Below are 19,852 nucleotides of genomic sequence, written 5' to 3' on the forward strand. Positions count from 1 at the left end.
AAACAGAGATGGAAACAATGGAAACACGGTTAGATTCACGAATAGGGACATGTTTCAAAAACATGAAAGATGAATTAAAGAAAGAAATTAGAGAAGAAGTACAACCGATTTTGAATTCTAACAATAATAGATTAATTGCAGTAGAGATTAGACAAAGGGAACAAGATAGAGAACAGGAAGAAAGAGATCGTGTGATAGTACAAAAATTTTCAGAGTTAAATTTACAACGTGCACACGATAAGGAAGAAATATTTGAGAGAATCGAGGAATCCGTACCAAATGACAGAATAAATAACCTAACACAACAATATGAACAGTTAACTACCAAATGTGTTAATACTGAAACCCGAGTCGCGACACTTACGGAAGACGTCAATAAACAGAAAGAAAAAATAGGTGACTTATCGGAAAGAGTTGAGGAGATTTCAGATAAATTGACAAATCTTAGTTTACATGGGGACAGAGAGTCGGATGATACAGCTCCATTACCATTTGCAGAAACCGAAGAGTACCAGAACATAAATAAGCATGTTGAAAATCAGGGAAAATTTAATGAACGTGTTAAAAGGGAAGTTGAGGCATTACGAAAGCAAGTCAAACAAATTGAAGGGGAAATTGTAGGAAAAGACAGCAAAAGAAATTTGGAATCACAGATAGCAGAGGGGTTTGAAGAAAATAATTTGTTTCATTTACGGGATGCAACAAGAGAGCGCCAGGCGCGCGAACTTGACAATAATCGACATTCAAACTGGGACAGACGCGGTAGGTCTTTGTCGCCACGAGGCGAAAACTTTGACTATAAACACTTTTTGACTGTTCGGAAATTTAAGATCTTTCGTAATTCTAAGAATGACATACATCCATGTGCATGGTTAGACCAATTTATGTATGCACTCCCACCAAATTTGCCTCTAAGTCACAAACTGAAATTTATGTGCAGCTATTAATGTCCTCAGGGGATTCACTACACTAAGTGAATATGTGCCGTAGCGCTCACAGGGCCCCGAGCTGTAGTGGTGCTATTTCCCTTTTAGTTTTCTGCACCGCTGCCTACTCTTTCACTATTCTTTGCATCTATAAAAAAACAACTCTTCTACTATCCATCCATCTAGACAGTAGGTAAAGAATAACTGGATTTGACTGTTTTACCCAAAAGTGACTTTGGAAATGACCGTTTGGACTTACTATATTTTCTGCAGCATTCATTCGTAGTTTAAACGAAATTTTACCTGTTTATCTTCGTGACAATATTACTTCATATGTTGACGACATTCTTATTGCTAAACGTTCTTGGAGTGAGCACAACAAAATTTTGGATTCATTATTACGTATTTTTGCAAGAGTTGGCATTACAGTGAACTTGAAAAATCTGAATTTGGTCGTTCTCATGTGAAATTTCTCGGTCACATTATTTCTACAGAAGGTATTCTTCCCGATCCAGAGAAACTAGATGCTATTCGTAATTATGCTGTTCCTTCCACAAAACGTGATGTTCGTAGTTTCCTCGGTGTCTGTAATTTTCTTAGACGCTTTGTTAAATTGGACGATTTGGCCACACCTCATTTACGCATTTCAGTTATGCGCACTTTGGTCCCAGAAAATGCTTTCATAAATTGCGAGAAAATTGCTACTTCAGTAATATGGAAAAACGTATTCGATCTGTTCTTGCCAAATGCAAATTATGTCAAAAGGCTAAGCCGCCAACTGTTTCTCACAGAGCACCGTTGTTTCCTATCATTCCAGCGAAATTAAAGGACATGGCTGCAGTCGATTTGTTCGGTCCAGTGGTTCGTTCTACTAATGGTTTTGCGTACATTTTCGTAGCAGTGGAATTGACATCAAAATATGTGTGTTTTACACCTCTACGCAAAGCAACAGCTCGTTCAGTATCTAATGCTTTCATCAAACATTTTCTTAAAGAAGTTGGTCATGTTGATAAGGTTATATCAGATAATGGATCACAGTTTCGCTCTAAAATTTGGCTTCGTACTCTACGGCGTCGTAAGATTAAACCAATTTTCATTTCACTTTTTCACCCTCAGTCTAACGCTTCAGAGAGATGGATGAAAGAAATTAATAAATTGTGTCGTCCTTATTGTCATCAGAATCACAGAACGTGGGATCAGTATCTTCATATTTTTCAAAACATTCTGAATGAACTTCCTAATGACTCAACTTCTTTACCGCCTCTATTGATATTAAAAAATAAAGTACCAACAAATCGCATTTCTGAAATCGTTCCTTTTCCGCCTTCACGGAAACTGCGGCATTCTGAAGTTGTCAACCTGGCTCTACAAAATATTGCATCTGCGGCTGCTAGAAGAGAGAAATCAGCTAAGCGTCCTGGTCGTTTAAAAACTTTGTCAGTTGGTCAGAAGGTGTTAATTAAATCTCATCGTTTGTCTCAAAAAGGAAAAGGCTTATGTCGCAAATTTTTTTCTGCTTTATAACGGTCCATATAGAGTTCGCAAAATCATCCATGATAACACTGTTGAAGTAGAAACTCTTAAATCACGACGCTCTAAAGGAATACATCATATATCAAACGTCAAAATTTTTGTGGAATGACATACTTTAGAGAAACCAACAGTTATACGTAAACATGCGGAGAATGCAAGGATACCGCGCCGTGTTCCGGCGGCGGCAGATACTCAAAGCAACAGTGAAGTCTGCGCGCCGCACAAGGCAGTCGTTGACCGCAAACAATCACTTTCTACATCACGCGTCGACAGCTGATCGAGCGCTCAGTGCGAATACACTGACAGACGTAAACAAATACACAGTCTAATTTCTCCGACTAAATTCTGTATAAAGCTATGGTGACTTTATAAATTATGTTATTAACGTTCAGTATTTTTCAGGATACGGTTGTATAAAATATTTAAGACCTTCAGGTAAATTCTGTGCGTGTCCGACGTTAAGACGACTTGCTATGGAGAAAATTTCAGGAAGAATGTAATTTCAAAGAAAAAAGTAATAAACTAAAAAGGGTAACTATTAATTGAGTTTATTTTTCAGGTAACATATTTCCACTTAGGTACGTACTTTAGACGTAATTTGCTGCTTGCGATTACGTGATTCATACTTTGTGCTAAATTTCATGTTCTATGAATTTACTTGTGAAGCGACGTGCTTGTGTACATTTGCTGATTTTGACAATTATTGATCAATGAACAGGCTTGTTATTTGTATATATTATGCATCGCTTAGCTGCACTGCTCTTTTACTGATGTCATAATTTTTTTTATTACGTGCCTGCTGTGCTTATTTATTTAAATTGTAATTGACAACTGATTAATTGTGCTGACTGTGGTTATGTATGTAAGATATACTTTGTGATTTGTCTGCTTGCGCCTTCATATTTACTTATTAAGGTTACGTATGAACATTTATTTGCTTATGCTGATATGATGCTAATGACCTGCTTATTATGTTAGATAACATATTTGCTGCCTTGCGTATGGATTGCATATTTACACATTTCTGTTTTGTTGTCATAACTACTTTTTAATTTAGAATATAGAAATGCTGATATACTGTGTACGGACATAGAGTTTAGGTTACACTGTGGTATTAATTATAGATTGTTTGCTTGGCAGAGCCTCGTTGTAGGGATTGTGCTGCATCCACTTGTTGACATTCTGTTCTCTACTGGTATATTTACTCGCTATTGCATGTTTTGCTTACGCTCAGTGCCTTATATTTTTAAGATAAGAAAATGAACTGCTATAATTCTACGAACGACATTGGTACAAGAAACTGCATAGAAGTCACATGAGCTGGAGGTTTTTAGGAAGCTGTATAAATTTATGCTAATAGGAAGGAAGCTAACGACGTGACATACCAACACTAGGTTTAGACCATTGACAGTTATTACACTGCATTCTTCGTGAGCAATTCAAATAGGAAGTGACACTTGACACAAAAAATACTCCACATGTTTGCTTCTGCCATGATTCTTGAAGTGGTGTACACACTGTGAAATATTATGATCATTCACACTCCGTAATCGTAATTAATTACTGAGAGTTATTCGAACTAAGTCTGTTAGAGGTCATGTACGCATTTCTTTTATTTAATGATGGACAAGGTAAACAAAATGTACCTTATAATTTATAATGAGTAGCAGGTTTGGATCAGATGGATTACACGAGAGGTTGTGTGTTGACATTGTGTCTTCGGATTGTATGAGATGATGAATTGAGGTTTGCATTAGGATTTTGTCTGCACTTGTTCGAGGAGACTGACTAGAGGAAAGAGTTGTTATGGAAGTGAAATGATATTGGCAATGAGGTTATATATATCGACGTATTGAAGAGGTATGATTGAGGTATTGAGATTATGTGAAGTTGATGATTATTGGAGTTTTCGTGGACAAGAGGTAAGGTAAATGATATTGATGATCGACGTATTGAAGAGGTATTATTGAAGTATTGAGATTATGTGATGCTGATGATTATTGGAGTTTTGGTGGATAAGAGGTGAAGTAAGTGAGGAGCATATTTTTTTTTTTTTTGTTGGTCTATATGGAACAAGGAGGATAAAGATGGCAGACTAGAACACTCAAGTAGAAGGAAGATTGTCTACACACACACTTTGTTAAATCACTAAGCAGTATATACTTTTTTTGAAGAGAGGAAGTATTTGCATATCTTGGCTCACTGACAGTTGTTCAGCAACCATACATTTTGATCTGGCTTGGCAATCATTGGTCTTGACATGATGACTATGACGTTGACTAACTATTATTGACTGTTATACATTGCTGCCACTACTACTTGATACACATGATGAACATAAAATTTTGACAGAATTGCATTTACACAGTTAACACTATTCAACTACACAGTAGCACTAAATGTGGATGAAAGATGAGTGAGTGTGTTTTCCTTTTATAATCCCAGAGAAGTGATCCCAACCTATCTCCTAAATATTATTTTACTTGTTTGTTGTGGCTTGCACTGACACCCATAAATATTATAGGTTTACTGCTATTTGTGTATTGTAATAGTTAATATGACAATTATCTGATATCATTTGTGTGTTTATTATTATTTGTATGATGAACTGTCTAATTAGTGAAAGTGAATATTATGGACTGTTACTTGCACTTTTTCTACATGATTGGTGCCACCTGGACATGTTTAATTTCTGCTGATGAACTGTGTGATTAGTGATAGGGAATTTTATGGACTGTTATTTGCACTTTTTCTACATGATTGGTGCCACTAGAACATGTTCAATTTCTGCTGATGAACAGTGTGATTAGTGAAAGTGAATATTATGGACTGCGGTCTGCACCTATTCAACATTGCTGGTGCCACTAATGGAACTGCTTATACTGAAATGGTGTTACTTGTTGGTGTCTGCACCTATTCAACATTACTGGGTGCCACTGATGGACTGCTTCTACTGAAATGATGTCACTTGTTGATATCTGCACCTGTTCAACATTGCTGGTGCCACCGATGGACTGCTTCTACTGAAAAGATGTTACTTGTTGATGTCTGCACCTGCTCAACATTGCTGGGTGCCACTGATGGACTGCTTCTACCGAAATGATGTCACTTGTTGGTGTCGGCACATGCTCAACATTGCTGGGTGCCACTGATGGACTGCTTCTACTGAAAAGATGTCACCTGTTGCTGCGTGCACCTGCTCAACATTGCTGGTGCCACTAATGGAACTGCTTATACTGAAATGGTGTTACTTGTTGGTGTCTGCACCTATTCAACATTACTGGGTGCCACTGATGGACTGTTTCTACTGAAAAAAATGTGACTTGTTGGTTTTTGCACCTGTTGACCATTGCTGGGTGCTACTGCTGGAACTGTCAACTACTTGTTTCTTGGGCTATGGAAAGCGTTTATGTGAATATTTGTATAAACTGATTTTTTGTGTATTACTGTTTGTGAAAAGTTATGAGACTCTTACCTGCACATATTCGTCATTGCTGACGCTATTGATTGAACTGTTTAACCACATAATACTTGTGTAAACTATTATGTAAAGTCACATGTATGAAAGAATTTGTATTGCTTACTGCATTTTATACATTAGGTTATTGAAAGGTCAGTGCAAAGCCAAAATTTTATCTAGTTATATGATATTTACGCATTAATATTATCTTTTATTTTTGTCTGTATTTTTTTGACGAATTTGGTGGTATTTTCACCACCAATGCTGGCAAAAATACCATCAAATTCTAGCCCGTGGAGGAAGGGCATATGAAAGGTGGCTACACTGAGCCACAGCGCCAGAGATCGCGCTAGAGAGTATTGTTCCGCCGCCTCCACTGGCAGTGATTATTGAGATGTCGTAGTGGGCAGTGATTATTGAGATGTCGTAGTAGTCAGTGGTTGTTGAGAACTCGTAGTAGTCAGTGCTTGTTAAGAACTCGTAGCAGAGAGTGCTTGTTGAGATGTGCTAGTAGGGAGTGCTTGCTGAGATGTGATACTGAAAAGTTCTTGTTGAGATGTGGTAATAGCGAGTCGGTGTGGAGATATATTGTAATGATTAGAGTGATTTTGGTCAATATATGAAGGTAACGAAACTTGATTTATTTTTCATCATTTAATGTCGTAAATAATGCTTCATTACAGGTTCAGTCAACAAAGCATCTGGCTTGTGTTCTGGGATTAGAGTGTAATTCTGGTTTTCTTGAGTAATTATGGTATTTTTGTTTCCTTTAATTAATTCAGTATAAATGATATTTAAAATTTCTTGTGTTATTGAAGAAGAACCGTGCCAGATGCGTACGTTGAGTCATACTTCCACACACAGAACAGTTACACTTGTGCTTTGGTTTCGTAGGTTTTATAGTTTCTGGGGACTTAATTAATTAATTGTGTTAATGAAAATTTCCATTTCATTCTTTGTTATTGTTCTGTGCAGTCAGATAGCGTAATAATACTAGTCAGGGCCAACCGTTTACGAGATTTCGTAATCGGACAGACAGCTACTGAAGCAAAAAATTAAAATTATTTGCATTCTATTTTAATTAAGCCGCCATGCACAAGGATTTTGAATTTTTAATTTAAGAGAGGTTAAAACTCGGCTGAAGGCCACACACCATGCAGAAAACAATTTTACAGCTTTTTCCTAAAATGCTTCACATAAAACTCGGATGAAGGCCACATATGAAACAAGAAGCTTTTTTTTTTTAGGCTTAAGGCATAAGAAGAAAAGCCTTGCAATTTTAATAAGCTAAATCTCGGCTGAAGGCCACACAGACTACTTGAGACTAAAAAGGAAATCACTATGTAAAACACAAGAAGCGGCTCTCAGAAGGTTCCAAGGGTCGGTCTGGGAAGGTAAGACTAACGCACGTTTAGGTGAGACAGGCAGCCAGACCGACAACCTCTTAATTTGAAGGCAACCCAACCGAAAGCCAGCCGACGAACCAACCAACAAAATCAGTCCTGCTCCACCAGACCAGCAAACGACAACAAGATGTAAATAGCACAACGCTCTGGACACTGGTGCCCAATCTAGCCAAGTCAGAAAACACGGCCAAAACTACCAACAACACCTCAGCTTTCGAACCACATGCAACATCAACACGGCGAAGAAAATACACTGCCGAAAACTACGTCAACGACCAGGGCAGGTAACCGGAACGTCAACGGCCACAAGGCAGAAGATACCGCTGGTACACTTCATTAATGAAGGAATGAATTAAGTTTAAGGGGGGTAGGATGTCAAACAGTCCGACTTGGAGCAGGAGAGGCATCTCAGGACATTTTAATTTCCAGTGTCTATACTTTTACAAATAGATTCATAAAACTTTGTCAGCATCACCAGGAAGGATTCAGGATTCACACCCATTGCAGTGGAAGTTCGAAAACATAACAAAATAAATTTTTTTACCTGCGATGTTTCATCATTTTTTCACTTACTAATGGCTGCATTTGTTGCTATAGGTACACTTTTCTTGATAAGTTAGAGAGATTCTTCGATGAATTTTGCAGCCGGCCTGAGTGGTCGTGCGGTTCTAGGCGCTACAGTCTGGAGCCGAGCGACCGCTACGGTCGCAGGTTCGAATCCTGCCTCGGGCGTGGATGTGTGTGATGCCCTTAGGTTAGTTAGGTTTAATAGTTCTAAGTTCTACGCGACTCATGACCTCAGAAGTTAAGTCGCATAGTGCTCAGAGCCATTTGAACCATTTTTTTGAATTTTGCACAGCATACAAACCATACTTACAGGTGTGTGAAACTAAAATTTATTTAATGTATGAAAAAAACGAATGAGCTGTTATATTTTAAACTTCATGTTTAGAAAAAAACACAAATTTTCTAGTTAATTACCTCAATTTTTACCACAGTTTTTAATAGATTTGTAAAATTCTAGAGTTTCATACACCTTTGAGTATGGTTTGTATGCTGTGCAAAATTCATCGAAGAATCTCTCTTACTTATGAAGAAAAGCGTACCTACAGCAACAAATGCTGCCAGTAGTAAGTGAAAAAAATGAAATGTCACATGTAAAAAAATTTATTTCGTTATGTTTTCGAACTTCCACTGCTATGAGTGTGAATTCTGAATCCTTCCTGGTGATGCTGACAAAGTTTTATGAATCTATTTGTAAAAGTATAGACACTGGAAATTAAAATGTCCTGAGATACCTCTCCTGCTCCAAGTCGGCCCGTTTGACGTCCTACCCCCCTACGCGACTGATGACCTCAGAAGTTAAGTCGCATAGTGCTCAGAGCCATTTGAACCAATGCAATTCTAGCAGCAACCAGGTTCAAACGAAGGGATGTGGTAGCAGTTGAGGTTTGACAGTAGGTTAAGTGAGCACTCAACTTTAGTGTCCAGGATCTTTGGGCGACGAACTTCGTAACCCTTGCAAGAAGCGCCTCACAACTCCTCCAACCGCGCGTGCACACCGCCAGCGGCTCCGGCCTGACCACGCGCCACGGAGACTTCCTCGCTGCTCTGCCCCGACCAACCGACTGCCTACACCCGGAACGGTCAAAAGACCAAATACACGTCGGCCGATGAGACGACCTACCGGTGGTCATTCCCGCTCCAGTTTCCTTCCGTCGGACAGTGCATATGTGTCGCCAGCGGTCGGTAAGTACCGGCTGTCGGCATTTCACTAGCGCTCCGTCCCCGACTGCTGCGTTCCGACTGAGCTCCCAGCTGAACTCTAGACACACGACGACCAGGAAATACTATCAGTCGCTCCAGAGATGGTACGACAGTGCACTTATCGATACGCGCTGCTGCTGCCACTCACAGCAGGTAAGGCAGGAAGTTAGTGATGCCAGTAAATGGAACACGAAAACGAGGTGGCAATACCGTAACAGAAGATGACAAACAGTAAACGGCATGAACACGAGCTGCGCACGGCTCAATGTTTATCTACATTTACATATTTAATGAGAACACGATACAATGTTTTAAGACTAGGATAAAAGAGGTGGTATGGAATTAGATATACATATAAAGAGATGCCAATGTCAGATTCAGTTTTTCCATGATGAATTTGTGTCAAAATTAGAATCTGCTTCCATAGAAAGTTAGCCAAAAAATCCCTTAAGAAAGGCAAGTAAGCCATGTATAATTAACACAGTTAAACTGTCAAGCAAGAGGAAGAAGGGAATTTAAGTCTTGAACAAATCAAGATCCGACATTACTTGCACAAAATACTATACTATCATGTCTTAAGGAAATTCATAGTTATTAAGAAATATGTACACCGTGACAGAAAATAATAATGCAGATAATAATATTAAAACCATGAGGCATATTGTCAAATGGGAGACAGGACAGCTAGTCAGTGTTCAAGATACCATAATAATTAAGCAAAATGACAGTGCTGTGACTGATAATTCACAAGCTGCAAGTACGTTTAACAATCAGTTTCCAAATATAGCAGCAAAAATGTGACTAAATGTTTCAGTTGAAGAAGCAAGACAGTATAATGTCATTCCACAAAACTTGAAGCAACTAAAAGTAGCACCAACCTTCTTCACTGAAATAAATAGAATTATATAAATAGAAATTGATATGGAGTTGATGGAATTTCACACAGAATTCGGAACAGTTGCTGTAACTTAACAAATACTTTTCTCAGTTGTATATGTAATGCCACACTGGCGCAGGGAATTTTTCGAGACAGATTCAAATATGCAGTTGTTAAACCACTTTACGAGGAAATTGACAGGAAAGACTAAATTATTGTCCACTTTCCTTACTGGTGACATCTTCCAAAATATTCGAAAATGTAGTGTACTCGAGAGCAGTTTCACATTTAAGTAGAAACAATGTACCTACTTTGCTTATCACGGTTTGGATGCCAGAAGTGTTGCTCGACAAAGAACGCAGCCACCAAATATTACAAGCTTGAAATAATAAAATATCGCCAAATTATATTTTTGTGATGTTGAAGGCGTTTGATTGTGTAGATCATATTCACTCTTAGAAAGCTTGAATTCTTAAGGAACTGATAGCTTCACACCCAACTGCTTAACAAACTGAATGGAAAACTTGTTCTGAATAATTCAAATAATATTGGAAAGGCAGATAATTTTTGTGACTGGGTAGAAATCACGAAAGTACTCCGACAAGGTTCAATTTTAGGTTCACTCCTGTTCCTTATATATGTGAATGACCTTCCAGTTAACATTAAACAGACAGAACAGGTCACCTTCTGCAGACGATACCAGCGTTATAATAAATTGCGTTAGAGATAAAGCTACAGAAGAAATTGGTTATGATTTTTTTTCTCAACGAATTGAGTGATTCTCTGAAAATAGACTCTCCCTTAATTTTGAGAAAACACGCTATATTATATAATGTACAACAAATAATCACGCCAACAATTGATACAGGAGTCGGTAAACAGGGTAGAATGCTCCAGCCTTTTGGGTGTACATATTGATGAGAACTTGAACTGGAAGAAGCGTATTAGTAAGCTGCTCAATTACGTTCAGCTACTTCATGTAATTGCTAGTCTTGGAAACAAACTAATCAATCTCCTGACATATTTTGCACATTTCCACACTAAAATGTCTAATGGAATAATTTTCTGGATTAACTCATCATGTAGAAAGAGAGTAATGACTCCACAAAAGTGAGCACTAAGAATAATATGTGTTGTTCACCAACGGTCGTCATGTAGGTATGTCTTTAAGGAGATAGGCTTTTTAAGTGCACCGTCGAATTATATATTCTCTCTAATGAAATTCGTCCTGAATAATACAATTTGAGAACAACGGCGATTTCGCTAGAAAAATTTGGCATAAATAGTCCATCACAGTTTTAGAAAATTAGTGATGTCCATGTCCACAACACGAGAGGAAAAAAATGACCTTCATTACGAATTATTAAAGCTGTCATTGGTTCGAAAAGGAGTTCGTTATGCAGCAAGAAAATTTTTTGATGGCTTGTCCAATTGCATAAATTGTCTGACAGGTTGAAAAGCAAGTTTGAAATCTAACATAAAAGCATTCACCTGGAAAACTACTTCTATTCCATGGACGAATTACTATTTAAAAGCTGATGGCCTGAAGAAAAGCTTGTTTCTAAATCTAGTTGCATCAGTAGCACTAAAAACACGACTTGTTCGTTAACGTTAATACTAATCACGTACACATATCCTATCAAATAACACGTTCCACATTATTTCTACAAAGAATCGTTTAAATTATCTGTGGAACAGGTACCTAACTAAGAAACTAACTCTGCAAGCCACTGTTCTGTGCATGGCGGGGGGTACCAATACTCCATTCATGTACTGAGCGAGGGAGAATTGACTGGCTGTCTCTGTACGTAGCGTAGTCTCTTTTTATCCTTGAGATTCCTTGCGGAGATAAGATCATATCATCGGCGCATATATGTTTTCTAAACTTACTCAACACGGTTTCGCAAGAAACACGTCAGCTTTCTTCCAAGGAGTCCGATTTAAATTACCACAATATTTCTGTCACCCTTTGTTATGGGCCATAACGACCTATTACGATCCTCAAACGCATCTCGGAATTCTTTTATCTCCTGCCATGCCTACTCCATAAAGATTTCAAACACAGGAACAATATATCTGGTCGCAATAGCATCTTGTAAGCTGCTTTGCCGGCCGCGGTGGTCTAGCGGTTCTAGGCGCGCAGTCCGGAACCGCGCGACTGCTACGGTCGCAGGTTCGAATCCTGCCTCGGGCATGGATGTGTGTGATGTCCTTAGGTTAGTTAGGTTTAAGTAGTTCTAAGTTCTAGGGGACTGATGACCACAGATGTTAAGTCCCATAGTGCTCAGAACTATTTGAACCAAGCTGCTTTCTTTCCAGATGCATTACACCGTTCTTCCATCATTACATACCTTAATACGGATTTTACAGGATAGTCCTACTTCACATCGCTTCTTAGTATTACTACTACATACTTGTTGTGGTTTCCAGTCCAAAGAGTCGTTTGATGCAACTCTCCGTGCTACTCTATCCTGTGCATGTCCTAGTAACTACTGCAGCCTACATCCCTCTGAATCAGCCTACTGTATTCATCACTTGGTCTCCCTCTACGATCCCCCCTCCCCCTCCACACTTCCGACCTGTACTAAATTGGTGATCCGTTAAAAACTCAGAATGTGTCCTACCAACCGATCCCTTCTTTTAGTGAGGTTGTACTACAACTTTAAGTGTCTCATTACCTAATCTAATTCCCTCACCATCACTTGATTTTATTCGACTACATTCCATTATCCTTGTTTTGCTTTTGTTGATGTTCATCTTATATCCGCCTTTCAAGATACTGTCCATTGCGTTCAACTGCTCTTCCAAGTCCTTTGCTGTCTCTTACAGCATTACAATGTCGTCGGCAAACCTCGAAGTTTTTATTTGTTCTCCCTGGACTTAAAATCTTACTCCAAATTTTTCTTTTGTTTCCTTTATTGCTTGCTCAATATATAGATTGAATTATATCGGGAATTGGCTACAACCCTGTCTCACTCCCTTCTCAACCACTGCTTCCCTTTCGTGTCTCTCGACTCTTATAACTGTCAGCTAGTTTCTGTAAACGTCGTAGCCGGCAGTTGTGGCCGTGCGGTTCTAGGCGCTTCAGTCTGGAACCGCATGACCGCTACGGTCGCAGGTTCGAATCCTGCCTCGGGCATGGATGTTTGTGATGTCCTTAGGTTAGTTAGGTTTAAGTAGTTCTAAGTTCTAGGGGACTGATGACCACAGATGTTAAGTCCCATAGTGCTCAGAGCCATTTGAACCATTTTTTGTAAACGTCGTAAATAGTCTTTTGGTCCCTGTATTTTACTCCTGCCACCCTTAGAATTTGAGAGTATTCCAGTCAACATTGCCAAAAGCTTTAACTAAGTCTACAAATGCTATAAACGTGGGTTTGTCTTTCCATAACCTGTCTTCTATGAGAAGTCGTAGGGTCAGTATTGACTCACATGTTCCTACATTTCTCTAGATTCCAAACTGATCCTCCTCGAGGTCGGCCTCTACCAGTTATTCCATTCTTCTGTAAAGAATTTGCATTAGTATTTTGAAACAGTGACTTGATAGTTCGGCAATTTTCACACCTGTCAGCATCTGCTTGTTTTGGAATTGGGATTACTATATTCTTCTTGAAGTCTGAGGGTATTTCGCCTGTCTCATACATCTTTCTCACCAGGTGGACGAGTTTTGTCAAGTTGGTTCTCCCAAGGCTATCGGTAGCTCTCAAATTGTTCAAATGGCTCTGAGCACTATGGGACTTAACTGCTGAGGTCATCAGTCCCCTAGAACTTAGAACTACTTAAACCTAACTAACCTAAGGACGTCACACACATCCATGCCCGAGGCAGGATTCGAACCTGCGACCGTAGCGGTCACGCGGTTCCAGACTGTAGCGCCTAGAACCACTCGGCCACCCCGGCCGGCTATCAGTAGCTCTAACGGGATGTTGTCTACTCCCGGGGTCTTGTTTCAACTGAAGTCTTTTGATGCTTTGTCAAATTTTCCACGCAGTATCGTATCTCCCTTCTCATCTTCCTCTATATCGTCTTCCATTTTCATAATATTGCCGTCAAGTACGTCTCCCTTGTACAGGTCCTCTATATACGCCTTCCACCTTTCTGGTTTCTTTTCTTTGCTAAGGATTGGTTTTTCATCTGAGGTTTTGATATTCATGCAACTGGTTCTCTTTTCTCCAAAAGTCTCTTTAATTTTTCTGTAGGCAGTATCTATCTTGCCCCTTGTGACATATGCTTCTACATCCTTACGTTTGACCTCTAACCATTTCTGCTTAGCCATTTTGCACTTCCTGTCGATCTCATTTTTTAGTTTGTATTCCCGTTCACCTGCTTCATTTGATCCTCTGCTGCCTTCACTATTTCATCTGTGAAAGTTACCCGCTCTTCTTCAATTGTATTCCTTTCCCCTCTTCTTGTCAATCGTTTCCTAACGCTCTTTACTCCCTCTGTAACCCTCTACAACCTCTGGCTCTTTCAGTTTATCCAGATCCCAATTCCTTAAATTTCTGCCTTTTTGCAGTTTCTTCGGTTTTAATCTGCAGTTCATAACCAATTAATTGTGATCAGAGTCCACATGTGACCCTAGAAATGTCCTGCAGTTTAAAATTCCGAATCTCCTGTCTTACCATTATACACTCCTGGAAATTGAAATAAGAACACCGTGAATTCATTGTCCCAGGAAGGGGAAACTTTATTGACACATTCCTGGGGTCAGATACATCACATGATCACACTGACAGAACCACAGGCACATAGACACAGGCAACAGAGCATGCACAATGTCGGCACTAGTACAGTGTATATCCACCTTTCGCAGCAATGCAGGCTGCTATTCTCCCATGGACACGATCGTAGAGATGCTGGATGTAGTCCTGTGGAACGGCTTGCCATGCCATTTCCACCTGGCGCCTCAGTTGGACCAGCGTTCGTGCTGGACGTGCAGACCGCGTGAGACGACGCTTCATCCAGTCCCAAACATGCTCAATGGGGGACAGATCCGGAGATCTTGCTGGCCAGGGTAGTTGACTTACACCTTCTAGAGCACGTTGGGTGGCACGGGATACATGCGGACGTGCATTGTCCTGTTGGAACAGCAAGTTCCCTTGCCGGTCTAGGAATGGTAGAACGATGGGTTCGATGACGGTTTGGATGTACCGTGCACTATTCAGTGTCCCCTCGACGATCACCAGTTGTGTACGGCCAGTGTAGGAGATCGCTACCCACACCATGATGCCGGGTGTTGGCCCTGTGTGCCTCGGTCGTATGCAGTCCTGATTGTGGCGCTCACCTGCACGACGCCAAACACGCATACGACCATCATTGGCACCAAGGCAGAAGCGACTCTCATCGCTGAAGACGACACGTCTCCATTCGTCCCTTCATTCACGCCTGTCGCGACACCACTGGAGGCGGGCTGCACGATGTTGGGGCGTGAGCGGAAGACGGCCTAACGGTGTGCGGGACCGTAGCCCAGCTTCATGGAGACGGTTGCGAATGGTCCTCGCCGATACCCCAGGAGCAACAGTGTCCCTAATTTGCTGTGAAGTGGCGGTGCGGTCCCCTACGGCACTGCGTAGGATCCTACGGTCTTGGCGTGCATCCGTGCGTCGCTGCGGTCCGGTCCCAGGTCGACGGGCACGTGCACCTTCCGCCGACCACTGGCGACAACATCGATGTACTGTGGAGACCTCACGCCCCACGTGTCGAGCAATTCGGCGGTACGTCCACCCGGCCTCCCGCATGCCCACTATACGCCCTCGCTCAAAGTCCGTCAACTGCACATACGGTTCACGTCCACGCTGTCGCGGCATGCTACCAGTGTTAAAGACTGCGATGGAGCTCCGTATGCCACGGCAAACTGGCTGACACTGACGGCGGCGGTGCACAAATGCTGCGCAGCTAGCGCCATTCGACGGCCAACACCGCGGTTCCTGGTGTTTCCGCTGTGCCGTGCGTGTGATCATTGCTTGTACAGCCCTCTCGCAGTGTCCGGAGCAAGTATGGTGGGTCTGACACACCGGTGTCAATGTGTTCTTTTTTCCATTTCCAGGAGTGTATAATCAATCTGAAGCCTTCCCGTGTCTCCAGATCTCTTCCACGTATACAACCTCCTCTCTTGATTCTTAAAGCAAGTGCTAGCTGATATTAAATTATTATCGGTGCAGAATACTACCAGGTGGCGTCGTTTTTCATTCCTTTCCCCCCAGTCCGTATTCACCTACTACTTTTCTTTCTCTGCCTTCTCCTACTATCGACTTCCATCCCCCCATGACTATCAAATTTTCGGCTCTCTTCTCATCATACATTTCCTCGATCTCCTACTCATCTGCGGAAGTAGTTGGCACACAACCTTGTACTGTTGTGGCACCTGTGGGCTTCGTGTCTATCTTGGCTACAATAATTCTTTCACTGTGCTGTTCATAGTAGTTTATAAGCATTCCTGTTTTTTGACTCATTATTAAACTTACTCCTGCATTACCGCTCTTTGCTTTTGTGTTTATAACCCTGTATTCACCTGACCAGAAGTCCTGTTCCTCCTGCCGCCGGACTTCACTAATTCCTACTGTATCCAACTTTAACCTATCCATTTCCTCATTTTAAATTTTCTAACCTACCTGCCCGGTTAAGGTATCTGACATTCCACGCTCCGATCTGTAGAGTGCCAGTTTTGTTTCTCCTGATAACGACGTCCACCTGTGTAGTCCCCGCCCGGAGATCCGAATGGGGAACTGTCTTACCTCCGGAATATTTTACCCAAGAGGACACCATCATCATTTAATCATACAGTAAAGCTGCATGCCCTCGGGAAAAATTACGGCTGTAGTATCCCCTTGCTTTCAGCCGTTCGCAATACCAGTACAGCAAGGTCGTTTTGGTTAATGTTAAAAGGCCAGATCAGTCAACCATCCAGACTGTTGTCCCTGCAACTACTGGAAAGGCTGTTGCCCGTCTTCAGGAACCACACGTCTGTCTGGCCTCTCAACAGATACCCCTCCGTTGTGGTTGCACCTACGGTACGACTATCTGTACCGCTGAGACATGCGAAACCCCCTACCAACGGCGATGCCCATGATTCATACTTACACGACCTGAAATGCTACACACGTTCATCACCAACCGTGCAATCAGGTATTAGCGGCCTGTTTCTCTTTGACATAGGCACCTTATTTTATTATCCATTTTTAAAGACAGCTGCGATTCATTAAAGCATGTGGAAATGTTGTCCAAGTTCTGAAATTTTCTGATATCGATCACAAACAGGATTTCCCTGTACACAATAGCATCGGCAGCGAACAGCCTGTGGCTAACCCTGTATGATAAACTGTGTACTTCTACTGAAAATTTTATAGATGCTATTACACCCAACGCTACTTTTTTCTGTGGTACATTAGCTGTTCAGTACGACGTACAAGGTTCTATTACTCAAATATTCCTCGAGCAAATCGCATGTCTTCGAAGACTGAAAAGGTCACCAACTTTTATCTGCAACAGGGCCATGTCTTCCAAACCACAGCGTCAGTAAGTAGATTTAAATCTTGTATTTCGTCGCTCATTGGCTATACCTGCACCGAAACTATTTCACCGCGCAAGATCGTAACATTATTCCGCCAGCCACTCATGGCACAAATACCAGAATTCCAGATATTGAGGTAACTGACAGTAGAGTAGAGAATCAACTAACACTGCTAAACAGAGGAAAGGCCTCTCAAGCAGATGAGTTACTTATGATATTCTGCAGAGATTGTGCCAAAGAACTTGCTCCACTTCTACCAGAAGAATATCGCAGGAAGCAAACGAGTGGGAAAAGCCTAAGTCATTTCTGTTTTCAGGAAGGGTAGTCGGACAGATGCACATAATTATAGGTCTTTATTAGTGACGTCCATCGGTTGCAGAACTATGGAATACGTTTTATGTTCCACGTGATGACGCTTTTGGAGAACGAAAATATCGTCTTCAGAAGTTGAAATGGTTCAAATGGCTCTGAGCACTATGGGACTTAACATCTTAGGTCATCAGTCCCCTAGAACTTAGAACTACTTAAACCTAACTAACCTAAGGACATCACACACATCCATGCCCGAGGCAGGACCGTAGCGGTCGCGCGGTTCCAGACTGAAGCACCTAGAATCGCTCGGCCACACCGGCCGGCTCTTCAAAAGTCAGTATAAATTGAGTAAGCAGAGGTCTTGTGAAATACAGCTCGTTGTGCTGGTCCATGACATCCATAACGTCGTAGACAAATGCGTTTAGCTTTATGCCGGAAGAGATTCGATACAGATCCTCAGAGCCCACCACAATACTGGAAACTAAGAGGAACCGTTCTAAGCGGCCTAAAGTGGAATTACCCCATAAAACTAAATGTAGGAAAAGCAGATCCAGGCTAATAAACGCAATTCGACAACGAAAGAAGTGAATTACAAAACATTTGCAAGATCGATTCTAGAGAGTTGCCTGGGACCGTCACCAGGATGAATTAAGAGTACAGATGGAGAAAATCCAACGAAGGGCGACACGGGAACTTTTCAAGGAGATGCTCAACAAATTCCAGGGCAGACCGTACCAGTTCTGCTGGTTGAATGTTAAATGGAAGGTCATTCACTTATATAAGGAATAGAAGTGAAAAAAAATTTGAACCTTGTCGGACACCTAGAAAAGTCGGGGAAATATTACCCCCATACGCTGAAATGACCACAGTAAGAAATTAGAGTTCATACAGAGATTTATTGACAGTCATTCTGCTCACGATAGTTTGCTGATAGGACAGAGAAGGGGAGAAAGGATAGTGGTGTCTCCGCCAGATAACGTACGGTGACAAGCGGAGTGTATATGTAGTTGCAGATGTAGGTGCTTTCCACTTACACACAACGCTTCTGCCATCATTTTATTCTTTGCTTTAGGCGTTTGATTCGCAACAACTTATGGTTTGGTTCATAGGCAGATATTAATGAAAAAATAAGATAATGGCTATGAGGCAATATTTGCTGCGTAAATGAAATCCGCATTAACATATTCCTAGGAAGCCTCTTGATGCAAGGTCCGGCTTCAGACGTCAAGTGGATTTGGGCCTTACAGTATGGAGCTGATACGTCTGTCTTTGTGTAATCGCGTAAATTGGGCTACGGTTAAAGACTAGTCAGCTGGCATAAGAGTAAGTGGTTACCTGAGCTGTTGGAAGTAAACTTGCAAAGAGTCATGGCAGGAACCAGCATTTTCAGATACTAGCCACGTAATCACAAAACTGACGTATGTGATAGATAATGCACACTGTAAATATTCCATGTACATCCTTCGCATCCCGCACACAATAATACTTGTTCATCGTTCTACAGTCAACTGAAGTAATGTGCGGTGAACGCAAGTTCCTCTACTCACGAGCCCCATTGCAGCACGAGATATATACGGTTAAATTTACTCATGGTTATAGAATTAACTGAAGATACTGGTTTAAACAGTGATAAGCGACAGTGGATGCAAAGCAGAATTATTGCAAGTGTCTCGTGGTACGATATGTGCTTCACTCATACTAGTTGATAGCTCCACCTAAACCTAGAACTTGCAGCTCTGTCTATAGGTTCAGATTCTCACTAATCTCAGCTTTGTCAGGATAAGTTCAAATGGCTCTGAGCACTATGGGACTCAACTGCTGAGGTCATTAGTCCCCTAGAACTTAGAACTAGTTAAACCTAACTAACCTAAGGGCATCACAAACATCCATGCCCGAGGCAGGATTCGAACCTGCGACCGTAGCGGTCTCGCGGTTCCAGACTGCAGCGCCTTTAACCGCACGGCCACTTCGGCCGGCTCAGGATAAGTGCATGTAAACAGTGGTAAGTGCCAAAAACATGGCTGTCAGCAGTAGTAACGTGTTTGGTTTTCATGCCAGGATA

The sequence above is a fragment of the Schistocerca nitens genome, chromosome 5 (assembly GCF_023898315.1).
Source record: "Schistocerca nitens isolate TAMUIC-IGC-003100 chromosome 5, iqSchNite1.1, whole genome shotgun sequence".
Classification (NCBI taxonomy): domain Eukaryota; kingdom Metazoa; phylum Arthropoda; class Insecta; order Orthoptera; family Acrididae; genus Schistocerca; species Schistocerca nitens.